The following is a 13,172-nucleotide window of genomic DNA, read 5'->3' on the forward strand; positions in this document are numbered from 1 at the left end:
TCAGGACCTACCTCCTACAGGTTCCACCATGCCCAATAGCACCACCAGCTAAACTTGCAGCACATGGGCCTTTGGGGATATGAAATATCCAAATAATAGCACTACTTAAATAGATTGGTTGAAGTCCTATCTTGCAGGACATCAGATGTGAGCTTATTTGGAAATAGAATTGCTTCATATTGAATTAGTTAATAAGGGCATATGGAAGTAAGGTGGACCCTTAATCCAATATCATAACAGAATGTCATATGAAGAGAAAGAGATACAGGGGGAAAATATTGAAGCCATATAGCTGCAAGCCAAGGAAGACCAAAGGCTTCCTGAAGAACCACCAAGAGTAGGAAGAGGCATGAAAACATTCTTTACTAGAGCCCTTAGAAAAAGTGTGGCTCTGTCAACAGCTTGATTTTGGATTTCTACCTTCCAGAACTGTGTTAACAAATTTCTGCCAATAGCCACCCATTTTGTGGTACTTTGTTACAGCAGCCCTAGGAAACTGTAAAGTCCCCTACAAACCTACACACAGCAGACTTCTTGTCAATATCTGCTCACATTTTCCTTCATTCCATTCTTCTCTGCAGGCACACACCCAATCTTACATCCAGTAGAAAAAGAACGTAATAGGAGAAGCAATGCATGGTCAGTTTAGTTAGCTGACTTGAGAGGAAGCACATTTGCAGTGATTTATGCATACTTCCCCATGCATGTCTCAGAAGCATAGGACAGGCTGGTGGAGGAGATGTGTTTGCTAGGGCAGGCCTCTGCCCATCCTCTAAATCCCTCTATGTGGGACTTTGCCTCCTATTACAGTTTGAATATGAAATGTCTTCCAGAAAAGCTCATATGTTGGCAATACAGCAATGTTTAGAGGTGAAATCATTGAATCAGGGCTCTAACCTCATTAGTGGATAAATCCATTGATGGACCAACTGGGTGGTAACTGTAGGCAGGTAAAGTATTGCTGGAGGAGGTAGGTCTCTGGGGGCATGGTCCAGAGGACTCTATTTGTTCCTCACTGCTTATGCTTGGTTGGGGTCTCTCTCTCTCTCTCTCTCTCTCTCTCTCTCTCTCTCTCTCTCTCTCTCTCTCTTTCACCTTCCTCTCTCTCTCTCTGCTTCCTATTTGCCATGATCTGAGTAGGTGTCATCCACCATGTCTGGCTGTCATGATGTTCTGCCTTAGAGTTGATCATAGACTGAACCTCTGAAACCTTGAGCCAAATAACCCTTTTTTCCTGTATGTTGTTCTTATCAGGTATCTTTGACTCAGCAATGAAAAGCTGACTAACACGCTTCCAAGGCTCTTCTAACATCTGCCTCCTCCACTTCCTGTACTGATTATTTTCCCTTTCAGTCCTTCACCCAGCGATTCTAGAATCATTCCCTGAAGATGATGGCCCCAAATCTTGCCAATCCAATGAGTTAATTATCAAAATAGACGAGGTAACTACATTATTGAGGATGACTTCCAAGCCCCCTAATTTTTTGTACCCTAAGTTGGAAATACTGCATTTCTTTTTCTTCTTTTTGCATGTATATTTTCTTTCTAAACACAAATAACAATCGAGTGGCCCCATAATTAGATTGGATTATGGAATAATTACAACCTTGTTTGCTCTCGGCAGATTACATGGTAATTATACTTGGCATTACCATGAAGAACCAAGAAATTCCAACGATGTCATTACATGGTTATTTGTACAGTACAATACAGCAGTGTAATTATACATGCAACATTTGTTCTCCAATAGGAGAATGATTAAACAATGCTAATGCTTCAAAGTGTTGATTAGGCGCCAACATGATATGACATTTACAATGTGAGGGTGTCTGTTTTCTATTTTTTTTTTTGTTTAACATAGCAATATCTACCTTCCCCTGGCATCCCCTTTGACCTCTATGGTAGGCTGTGCTGTGGTTGAGAAAGATGTGCAACCTGCTTTCTGCTCTGGTCTCATGCTGGCAGCAACTGATAGACTTCAGTCCACATTAAAGCCAGAAGAGGCCGGCCATTTCCTCTCAGCAGAACCATAGCATCATCAGCACTGCCTTCCTTCAAACCTTCTGATAGAAAGGGAAAGAGACAGAACATCAGATTTCAGAGCTCTGTTTGGAACCTGCCATAAATGCTATGTGTGGATGGGCAGATCACTTTGTCACTCGAGTCCCTAATTTCTTCATCTTTGAATGAGGGCCTTAGCGATGATCTCTAAGGGTTTTGTAAGTCTAGAAATGTATGGCAATCTATGGCATGGTAGCATTTACTCAGTTTCTTTGTATTTTAGTGTGATATAAATGATGATCTCCTTGTGAGAAGTGACTTCTCTTTCTTTTAAATTCTCATGGAGCCCAACAAATACTGATTGAACACATGAAAGAAAAGTTTCTCTCTATAATTTCAGATGCCACTGAGTTGTTAACTTTATTGGCAGGTTGCTTTCCAACTATGGCATTCCACATTGTCCTTTGGAAAAGGGTGGTTGTGTGCATGGTGTAAGGAGAAGAATGAGAATTTTGGTGCCCGAGTACCTATATTTGAATTCCATCAACAAGATCTTGAGTACTTCTTTCTTTAGAACCTTTTGAGTTTGTCCTCTCATTAATATAAAGATATGAGGATGATAACACTTACCTTGGAGCACTGTGGAACTTAGAAATGACGTTCACCAAGCTACAGGCATTTTGCCTTACATGAAGTGCAGAGTGCTCAGTGAATGGTGGATGTTTTGTGCGAGCTTCAGGAGTTAAGGATGTTTTCAGAATATGAACCCTGGAGCTCTCATCTCTGGAATAGTATTTCTAACTAGGGACAAGGTGCACTGTTCATATAGCATTCTGGACAGGTCACACTTAGGGTCCAGAGCTTGCTTGTGCTATATCTGTGGTATGGCTAGGATATATGTGTGTGTGTGTGTGTGTGTGTGTGTGTGTGTGTGGTCTATTGTTCATTGCCTTCTACCTGATCCTTCATTCATTCTTATAAACAACCTACAGAGGCTACCAAGACATGCTCGCCAGTGGCAGGCACAACCATAAGATCAACAAAAACTTGGCTGCTGCTTAAAAACCTCTTGTATGCTTTTTGTTTTTCTTCCCTGGTCCCAGTGATAAACAAGATAAGGAAAATAAAAGCTAGATAGAAGTGGATGTCATCTAGGCTCTTCTACATTATCTGGGTGTGTTTGGAAGTGTGTGTGTGTGTGTGTGTGTGTGTGTGTGTGTGTGTGTGTGTATGTGTGTAGAAGAGAAAAGTGCATATTCCTGTAGGAAAAAGACTCATTTTTCAGGTTGCTGCTGGTTATCACTGGTTCTTGTGAGGTGGAGGAAAGGAAAGGAGGTGGAGGTGGATAGAAGATGGAGTAGGGGTGCTGGAGAGGACTCTGGGAGGTAGAGCTAGTTCTTTAAATAGTTTATTGTCCAACTGGTATTTTTGCAGCCTGGTGATCTCTGAAAGCTCTTGGAAGCCTGCCAAAATCCAAGTTCTGGAGGATGTGAATATAACTAATCAAAAATTTGGAAAACTAGAGAAGTTGGGTAAGTTAGAGGTACATCGAGATGATGAAGCTTGCCTTGCCCTAAGGAATTTAGCACATGGGAAGCCCACAGGAGACGGGTCATTCTCAGGAGACCATGCTTAGAGAACGAGAAGCCTATGGTGCTAGAGACAATAAAACTTCTATTTGACACAATCATGGTTCTTTTGGTTCTCTGCTGGGAACCAAAAGCTGTAGTTGAAAGAGACTACACTACTGTCCCAGTCTATAGGTATTGTGGAATGTTATACTTCTCTGGACAATGTTAGAATGAATATATGTCTGTGTCATAGAATATATATATATGTGTGTGTGTGTGTGTGTGTGTGTGTGTGTGTGTGTGTGTGTGTGTGTGATGGAACATATATATTCCATTTCCCATCTCCTTTTCAGGTACTGCAGTTTGTATTCTGAAGCAGGAAATAGTAATCTGAGTTTAATTTTGTTTCTTATTCTAGTATTATGAAGGATGTGAAGGAAGCTCTGTCCATTCAGATGTACAGATGGTTTCCAGGGCTGAGAAATTTCTGAATATAAACTCCATATGAAAATTCCCAGTTTCAGCATTCCACAGTGGAACACTGTGAGCTTTGTGGCCAGCCTGGGTTGGGGGATTAATAAATGGTAGGATCCCAGCAGGTTGGGGAGGGCCGAGCAGGCAAGAGCCAGCTTTGGAGATCGCCCACAACGCGGGGAGGGGATGTGAAGAAGCCGAGGTCTGATGTGTCAGTGGCACCAAATGGGAACATCTCACCAAGAAGCACCCCTCCCAGCCCTGGCATCTCCTAGGGGACATCTGTGTCGATCCCTTTCATCTCACTTGGTTCTCAAGTCTCTGATTGCAGAGTCAGATTTGTCTTGACAAGGGGGACTCTGAGTCCTGGACTTTGGCATTTTCAAGTTCAAACCTCAGCTCAGTCACCCTGACTGTGCAGTCTTGTGTAATTTTCTTTTCTCTCTGAACTTCAGTATCCTCACCTGTAAAACCAAGCAACACACAACCACTTTGCAGTACTATCGTTAGGACTGTGTGCAATAATTTATTTAAAGGTCTTATAGGAGGCACTTTAATAATACACATTGGTGTTCAAGAAATGGTAACTCTAATTTTCATGCAAGTTTGTAGTGGGGTTAAGCTAGATGTAGATGAACTAAGGAACAGACCTAGAGAAAAGGATCTTGGAAAGTGGACTTGAGATTAAGACAAGAGGCTGCTGGATGCTTTGCTGACCACTAGGAGCAGAGTGATCCTTATAGGACTTGGTCCTGAGGTCACACATAAGCCATCCTTTAAGGTCTAATGTTATAGCCACTGGGCAAAAAATACTGGACATATTTTATTAATCTTTCCTAGCCTACATAAAAATAATTCTGAGCCCTAAGAAAATAGATAAGAGGCTGGAGGCCAACCCTAACTCAGTACCAGGTAGCTGTTGCACCAGGAGCAAGTCTCTTTGCTGTTCTGGTCTCAGTTTCTCAAACTACAAAACAGGGGGGAGCTGAATAGGACAGTTTCTAAGGTCCCTTCCAGTTCTAAAATTTTATGATCCTGAAAAAGGTTGTTTTTCCCTTCCAGGAAATGTGACCACATTGTATATTTGAGATTCGTTCAGTCTTACTGAGCTGAGCTTCATTCTTCACATGCATATGCATTCTATAAATACACACATGAGGATATGTACACATAGGGATTGAAAGAGGAAATTGTCCCCACACCTCACTGCTTTCAATTGAGCCATCAAGTCACTCAGGTATTTATGAGGGAGAGAAAAATATGGGCACTGTTTTCCTTCCTCCAGAGGATCATGCCCTGGACTCTGTGTGGATGTAAAACTCATGTTTGGAAGAAAGAAATAAGACTTTAAAGTATGAGTGGTAGCTGCTTAGAAAATTAGAAAATGTGTTTCCTCTCTGGTTCCATATTTCCATGTACTAACTGGGTTGTCTTCTCAGAGTATTAGATGGGTTGCATTAAAGGATTCCGCACCCCTTCTGCTCCTAAACCCTTCTGGTGTATGAATTGGTTGGGCTTCTGCCATGCAAGTATCCTGTAACTACTGTATATTTCCTTGGTCTGTTGATTACTCTGTCTGTTATTCATGCAATAAATGCCAGGAGGGCTTCACAGTGGCTCTGGCTGTGCACTCAGTGGGGATATAGCAGCAGAGAACGCAGACTCGGCATTCCTTCAGGATCCTAGCAGGGATCTGTTAGTTTGGGTAGTATAAGTTGATTTTTGGTTTACATAATATTAGTTCAACATTAAGAATTGAGCAGACAGTATTCAAGGACCCGGCTCCTCCCACCTTGTTGTTCACACACACACACACATCCCTACTTGCCCCCCCCAACACACACCTACTTGCTTTGGTAGGTGGCCAGGCCAGGTTAGCTCTGAAGTGACTCTTATCACACACACTAATGTGGCCCCACACCTTTTCACAGACTTGGGAGGGACAACACACACGGTGGTTGAATGGTGGGGCACAAATCTCTGATGGACAGATATTAAGCAAAGATGAACATCTTTGTGACGATGTGAAAGATGAAGACTGAAGCCTTACAGCAGGCCTGACTTAGGCTGGGGAAAAAAGAGGCCTCCCCAGGAAGCACATCAGACTTGACCAAGGACAAGAAGGTGCAGTGTGGGAAGGTGGAGCTACTACCTTCAGCATGGGGAGGGAGGGGATGGAGAGAACTTTCAAGAAGAACAGCTGGATAAAATATATCATGTCCAAGGGAGAAAAGTGTGGGAGAGAGGAGTAGAGGAGGTTGTAAGTCAGGTAGGTTTTGTGGGCTGTGAAATGAAGTTACAGCTTTGACCCAAAGGCTAGGCAAGCTCCAGGAAGCATCTGAGCAGTTGAAGTGAGGTGATTGCCACTCTGGGAAGTTCACCCTGGCTGCAGGAGAGAGAGCGGTCCAGGGCTAGTGTAGCAGTTTTGGTGAAAGACCATGGGCTATAATCTATGACAGTGGGATGGGGAGAAGAAGGGAATTTGAGAGATGCATAGGTGGCAGATTCCCTAGAAATAAATACCTACTAGAGATTCCTGGTCTCATCCTTCCAACTGCATCACCATACCCTGGAGAGGCTTCCTGCCAAAGCTTCCTCACTGCCACCAAGAGACTTACAGGGTGTGGTCATGTCACCTACTGTGTGAGGTAGGGCTCTAAACTGCTGATGTATTGACGGGTAGAGAAAATGCACAGAACCACTGGGAGGACTAAGGAAACTGAATCTAGGCCACCTTCCAGGAGGAGTTACCAGTGCCCTCTGCAGAAATGTCCAATTGTCATCAGAATATTGCCACCTCAGCTGTCCTCTTGACAGCCACAATCTGCACCAGCAAAGCAAATGGCTTCTACCCTTCTATGCCCGCCCTGAATCTGTCTCCAAACCAATGTATGTAGCTGGGACATTTGATCAGTAAAATTTAATCACACGTGTTTGCCTCTAAATGGTAACAAAAGCTGGGAGATATAATTTAGGGAATCTCTCATACAAAAGTAGGTTTTATACTCAAGGAAAACAAATACAAAGAATACAGAATACAAAGGGAGGGTTCAAAAGGTTTTGGCTGGCCACAAAGGATTGATGTCCACCTCAGTCCTTTGCTCCCTGGGCGGAGTGCCTGGCCCCTGCGTCTTCCTTCATTGCCTCAGTGTGGCTGGGCGCCCAGCACTGGCTCTCAACAGCAGGTAGGACCTTGCCTGAGGCCACACAGAAGAAACCATAGGCCTGAACTTGAACCCTGCTTTGTCACCAAACATTTCCTGTCCCCCTGCGGAGTTCCTGGAATTATAATACTCACCAACCACTTCTTATAGGTAAACTCTCCTCCCAGAACCAACCCGTGCTGCCGGCTCCCTCACAGTGTCAGGGGTGACCAGAACAGAAGGGCAGGGCCTGGCAGACAGAAGGGGACGTTCTCAGCACACAGGGCAGGCTGGCCCAGCGCACGCTTGGCATCAGGCTGCATCGCCCGAGAGCCGTCTTGTTAACACACACGGTACATTGCCGCTCCGGGCAATAATGGAAGAAATACAGTCGTTAAATTTTAATTAGGAAGAAAAGAGGTTCATTATGAGTTGTCATTCCTCATTGTTTCCTAATTATGCTCGTTGCATGATAAAAGGAAAGACTGCATTCACTTGCTTTGTTCTTGCTCGGGCATATTCTGATTCTCACTACCCACCCCAGCCCCTGTGCTCCCTCTGAGCTCAGGTGAGTAGACAGGGGAAAAGGAGGAGATGGGGCAGAGTGCCGTGGGCTCCCACCCTACCTCCCTGCTGACCAGGAGCAGGTGATTTGCTAACCTCAGTTTGTTTTGCCTTTGCTTTTAATTTTTACTTATTTATTTACAGATGGTATCTCGCTATGTTACCCAGGCTGACCTCCAGCTCTTGGGCTCCAGCTTCTGCCTCAGCCTCCTGGCTCATCAGACACAGGCTACCTCAATTTACTCTCCCTGTATAAAACAGAAGTCATAAAACCCTTTCTGAGGCCCTGAGAGGATGGCATTGCATATAATAGCATTCATATAATGTCTAGCACGTGAGAAATGCTTCAGTACATGCCAGCTACTTTTATTGTAATGCTAAGACTTCTTATCAACCAAGGGCTCGAATTCCCAGGTAGGGTGTCTAGACTGATCATAGAAGGAGTAGGAAGTCCCTAATGGCTCATCCAACAAGAAGGTCCAGGATGGAGGGGCAAGTGCTATTTAAGATCATTTGTCTTGCTAGTTGATGATGTGCCCGAGCAGCTCAAGTTGTGAGAGAAAGAACCACACATATTCATATCTAAATATCATCTCACTTAATGAGGCTTTCCCAAGAAAGATGTGAGTTTTGACTCGTTTCCCTGGTCTCAAGGATGAGTTTGCCTGATGCCTATTGATATCACAGAGCCACCATAACCTTTGGCAGAAGATGGCAGACCTGCTTTTGGGCTGCCCTTTGGGTAAGAGTAAATCGAATGGATGCGGGGACATCATACGCTTTGTTATTATTTGTAGGTCTCTGGAGTCCCCAGACTGGTCAAATGCTTTTCAACTTTGAGCTGATAATGTGTGTGTGCATGTGTGTACGTGCGTGTGCGTGTGCGTGTGTGTGTGTGTGTGTGTGTGTATAATTTGTTCCTCTAGACAAAGAAAGCTCAAGAATAATCTTTTTTAAATTTGATACTGAACCAACATATTTATTTGGATTAGAATGTGGAACTCCCAGAACTGACAAGAAATCCACAAGGCTGAGCTCATCCCGTGCGTGGCTTGCTGAAGAAACACTAACAGCCAAAGGAAGACTGTTATCTTGACTAACTCTCTTTTGAAAAACAATTGTTGGAATATGAGGTAAATAGACGGTTAAAAATAGCAGACTACTTTTGCCTCTTATAAGCTAAGCAGCACCTTTATGGTAAAAAAAAAAAAAAAAAAAAAAATTCCCATTACGTTTCGACCAGGGAGGGAATGGGATGGAAAGGAAAGACGTCTTGGCATAGCTCTAGGAATGCGTCACTAAATAGGAAGGCGCTTCTGAAAAATGTCTTCTCATGGCAATTTCATCATTCTACAGACACCACAGAGTGAACTAAGATGGCTATGATGTGATATCATCTTATGGGATTCATGTATGTGGTCTGTCACCGATAGGAAGGTCATCATACATGCATGGCTGTATTTGGAGAAAATTAAGGTTTTTCAAAAGCCCCACTGGGAGTGTTGCCCCAAGGCCATTGTAGGGCCAGTAGCTTGTAAGAAGAGCACTATAGCTGAAGATGATGGGTTCAGGACTGTGACGTAAGAGTTCTGTGCTCCCTGAGCTGCGGACAGTGATGTTGGGATCATTAGGGACATTCAGGTCTGACTGAAAGGGTGAAGCGGCAGAAGTGGGGTTCTGGCAGAATGGATTCCCCAAGACTCTCAGAAGCTCCATGGCTTCGGGTGTTGCATCCTAGTCTATACGCCAAGGGGTTAAGACCAAATTCCCTGAGACAGATGTAGACATTTGGGCTCCTGCCTTCCTTACGAAGGGACAAGACTGGGGACCTGCCTCCCTCACTGGTTTTTATTTTATGCCCTGGAATGCTTGTCTTCCACAAATATGGCCAGGATAGAGCTTTTGGGATCCCCTATCTACCTGATATAGAATTATAGAATCCAGCGCTCGCGCGCTCTCTCTCTCTCTCTCTGAAATTTTGCAGATTTTTTTCAAGATGTTTGGAAGTCATTCTCTTTGCCTAACTAAATTAATATTTGTTATGCAAGTTTTATCTATTTTGAAATAACGTTATCTTTTCTGATGATGAAAGTAATATATGTGTGATGTGAAATCTGAGAAAAACACTGAAAAATAGAATGAAGGGAAAGATCCAAACACTAAAAGATTGCCACTGTTAATGCATTTTATGTATTTTCTTCTAAATATATGTATTTTCTTCTAAATATATATATATATATATATATATATATATATATATATATATATATATATATCACAGGAAGAGCCAAGCAGAAGAAATGCATAGGGGTGGAGAGAAGGGTAAAGATACTGTTCCTTTCTTGAGGTGCACCACCCACCTAGCACATCAGTGTGTTTGCCAACTTAGAAACTCCCCTGTAGATATTTTTTGTAGTACTAGGGATGAAATCCAGGGGCGTTCTACCTCTGAGCAATACCCCTAGCCCTATTTCTTATTTTTATTTTGAAATAGGGTCCCACTGAGTTGCAAAGGGCCTCACTAAGTAGTGGAGGCTGTCCTCGAACCACGATCCTCCTGTCTCAGCCTCCCAAATGCTGGGAATATAAGCATGCTCCATCACCATGTACATATTTTTATGATTCAAATAGTACTTCCTCGGCATGAGCCAATGCTTTGCACTTTTTTTTTTTTTTGGTTGTACTGGGGTTCCTGGAAACCCTTCTACCTCCGGGCCACACTCCCAGACCTAATTTTTTTAATATTTTTATTTGGAAACAGGGTCTCTTAAGCCAGCATGGCTGGCTTTGAACCTGCAAAATCCTCCTGTCTCCTCCTCCCAAGCACAGGGATTACAAGTGTGCGCCACCATGCCCGGCTGCTTTGCACGTTTTTGAAACTTCAGATGACTTGAGAAGCATTTGTAATATAAATGTTTCCTAGATAATTACTGTTTTGGTTATTCTTACTAATATAAACAACTTTATACATTAACAACTTCATCAGTAAAACTCTCTCAAATTTTGGATGGTTGCTGGGTGTGGTGACGCAAGCTTGTAATCCCTGCACTTGGGAGGAGGAAACAGGAGGATAGCGCAGGTTTGAAGCCAGCCTTGCTGGCTTAAGAGCCCCTGTTTCCAAATTAAAAAAAAAATTATATATATATATATATATATATATATATATATATATATATATATATATGTAATAGTCTGGGAGTGTAGCCTGGAGGTAGAAGGGTTTCCAGGAACCCCAGTACCACCAAAAAAAAAAAAAAAAGGATTGTTTTATAAGTATTGAGTCTCAACTATACCATTATAAGTTTAAAGCATCTGGGTCTTTTAAATGGTTTTGGAATGTAACAGCAAATTGTGTTGCAGAAGGGTGGGGCTGACTTGCCTTGCCACAAGCTACTCATAAAGCTAACTTTTATATCATACCTTCACCAACACTGAGTATGTTTATGTTTAAAATAGCTTCTTGTTTCTTTGATTGTTGGTGGATTTGAATATATTTTATATTTGTTTTTTGATTGTAGTTTTAAGGCTTTAAAAACAAACAAACACAGAAAATCCCCAACATATCAGTGACTTTGCTTTCTTTCTCAGAAAGGCCCTTTGCCTCCTCCAGTGCTTCTGTCTGAGGGAAAGGCACACGGCACAGGGAGGGAGCGCACACTCAGTCCACCAGAGAGACCTTTCCTGGCCACTGTTCTTCATGCAATGTCTGTGTGGCCTTGGACCAGTCCCACGATCTCACTTCAGTTTAATTTTCTCACCTACAAAAATGGAAGAATGATGCCAGCCTCCTGGAGTCGTAATGAAGATGAAATGGCCTGTCCTCTGAAAGGAGCTTACCAAGTATCTGTGATAGAATAGAAATCTAGAGTCAGTCCCGGTTGTTTCTGTGACTTCCTAGCTTCTAGAAGCATCTGACAAAACAAACCTCCTTGCTTTATAAAGGACCGTTTCAGGTATTCTGTCATAGAGGAGAAAACACACTAAGACAACATTCTACTGCTGCTCTCCCCTCCCTGAGAGCGAGAGGCTGGGCCCATTCCTCCCTGTCCTTCTTCAGTTAACTCCTCTTTGTAGACCCTGTCTCATACAAGGTGCTGGGGATCTAGAGAGGGACTCAGTCCCTTCTGCCTCCAGGAGGGGTGACAGATGAAGAGCAACTTAAGTGCAAATGCACTATGGCAAATGCCACAAAAGGACATAGTGAGGAACAATGGTGTCATCACTTTGGTGACACACGAGAGAAGGGGTCACGGTGCTGTGAGTCTTGAGAGCTGCTTCCTATGGGCAGAACTTTCCAGGTAGGCAGCACACGGGAGAAATAACTGAGAGCCAAGGAAGGGCCAATGCATCAGCATGGACCTTGCATCTCTACAAATAGAGAGCAGCATACATGGTCTAGTTGAAATATCCAGATCCCAGATTTCCTACAACTTATAGGTGATATGTGAACAACTGAATGGGGTGGTGGGCAGGGATTGGCTTGAGCTATGGTGGGGGATATCCTAATCTGAACCAGGAGTCAGAATTTCTCCATTAATTTGCTGGCTTACTTTAGAAAAATCAAGTGAGGCAGACTGGCTTCAGACCTGGATGTCTATGCTTGTGGGAGGGTCATACAAAGGACACTCGCCAATTCAGTCCCTCTAGGCCTTAGTTCCTGTTGGCTTTCTTTCCAGGATTGTGTCTTTATGCCACCAGCCTCCTGGGCTGCTCCTCCACTCCCAGTCTCTCTCCCCATCAGCCCAGTGCTAAGTGTTTAAGGAGAGGTGCTAGAATGCAGTTAAGGGAATGGACTGTAGCCCAACTGCCATGGTCAGCATCTTGATTTCTTCTCCTACCAGCCGAAAGTTCCTAGATATCTCCATTTCTGCTTTCACACATCTGTAAAGTGGGGCCAAGGCAGGGAACGCAGCCCATCAGAGACTGTCACTGTGTTTTAGCTGCTATCACCGCCTGCTTTAGTATTTGAATACATCTTCCCTTACATCCACCCTCTGATGGTTTTGTGGGCCAATTTCTTCCTCCATTTTCCACCCCCAGGTATGACTCTTGGTGCAAAGTTAATTACTAGGGAAAGAAAGTGGGCATGCCAAAAATTCTCTCCATGGGTGCTGGGAGAGTTCATGACCTTGCTTTTTATTTTATTTTACCTGTAAAAAGTTTGTTCTTTGAGAAGGAACTGCCTGAAAACATTTCCAATGCCTTTTGAATTTTTGGAAGGCCAGAACAGGCTGAGGGAGACTCAATTTACCTAATGGGGTACCTATAATTTCTAATTCAGTAAAGTGACTGATGAGGGATTATGATCCCTTGGGACTTCTCACTGGCCATCTGCTTTTGCTATTATACCCAGGCTCTGCTCTGTGCTCCTGCTTGCAGGAAGCCTGCCATTGCCACCTCCCTGCTCATGTCTCTGGCC

This window comes from Muscardinus avellanarius (genome assembly GCF_963383645.1).
Source record: "Muscardinus avellanarius genome assembly, chromosome: 2".
NCBI lineage: Eukaryota > Metazoa > Chordata > Mammalia > Rodentia > Gliridae > Muscardinus > Muscardinus avellanarius.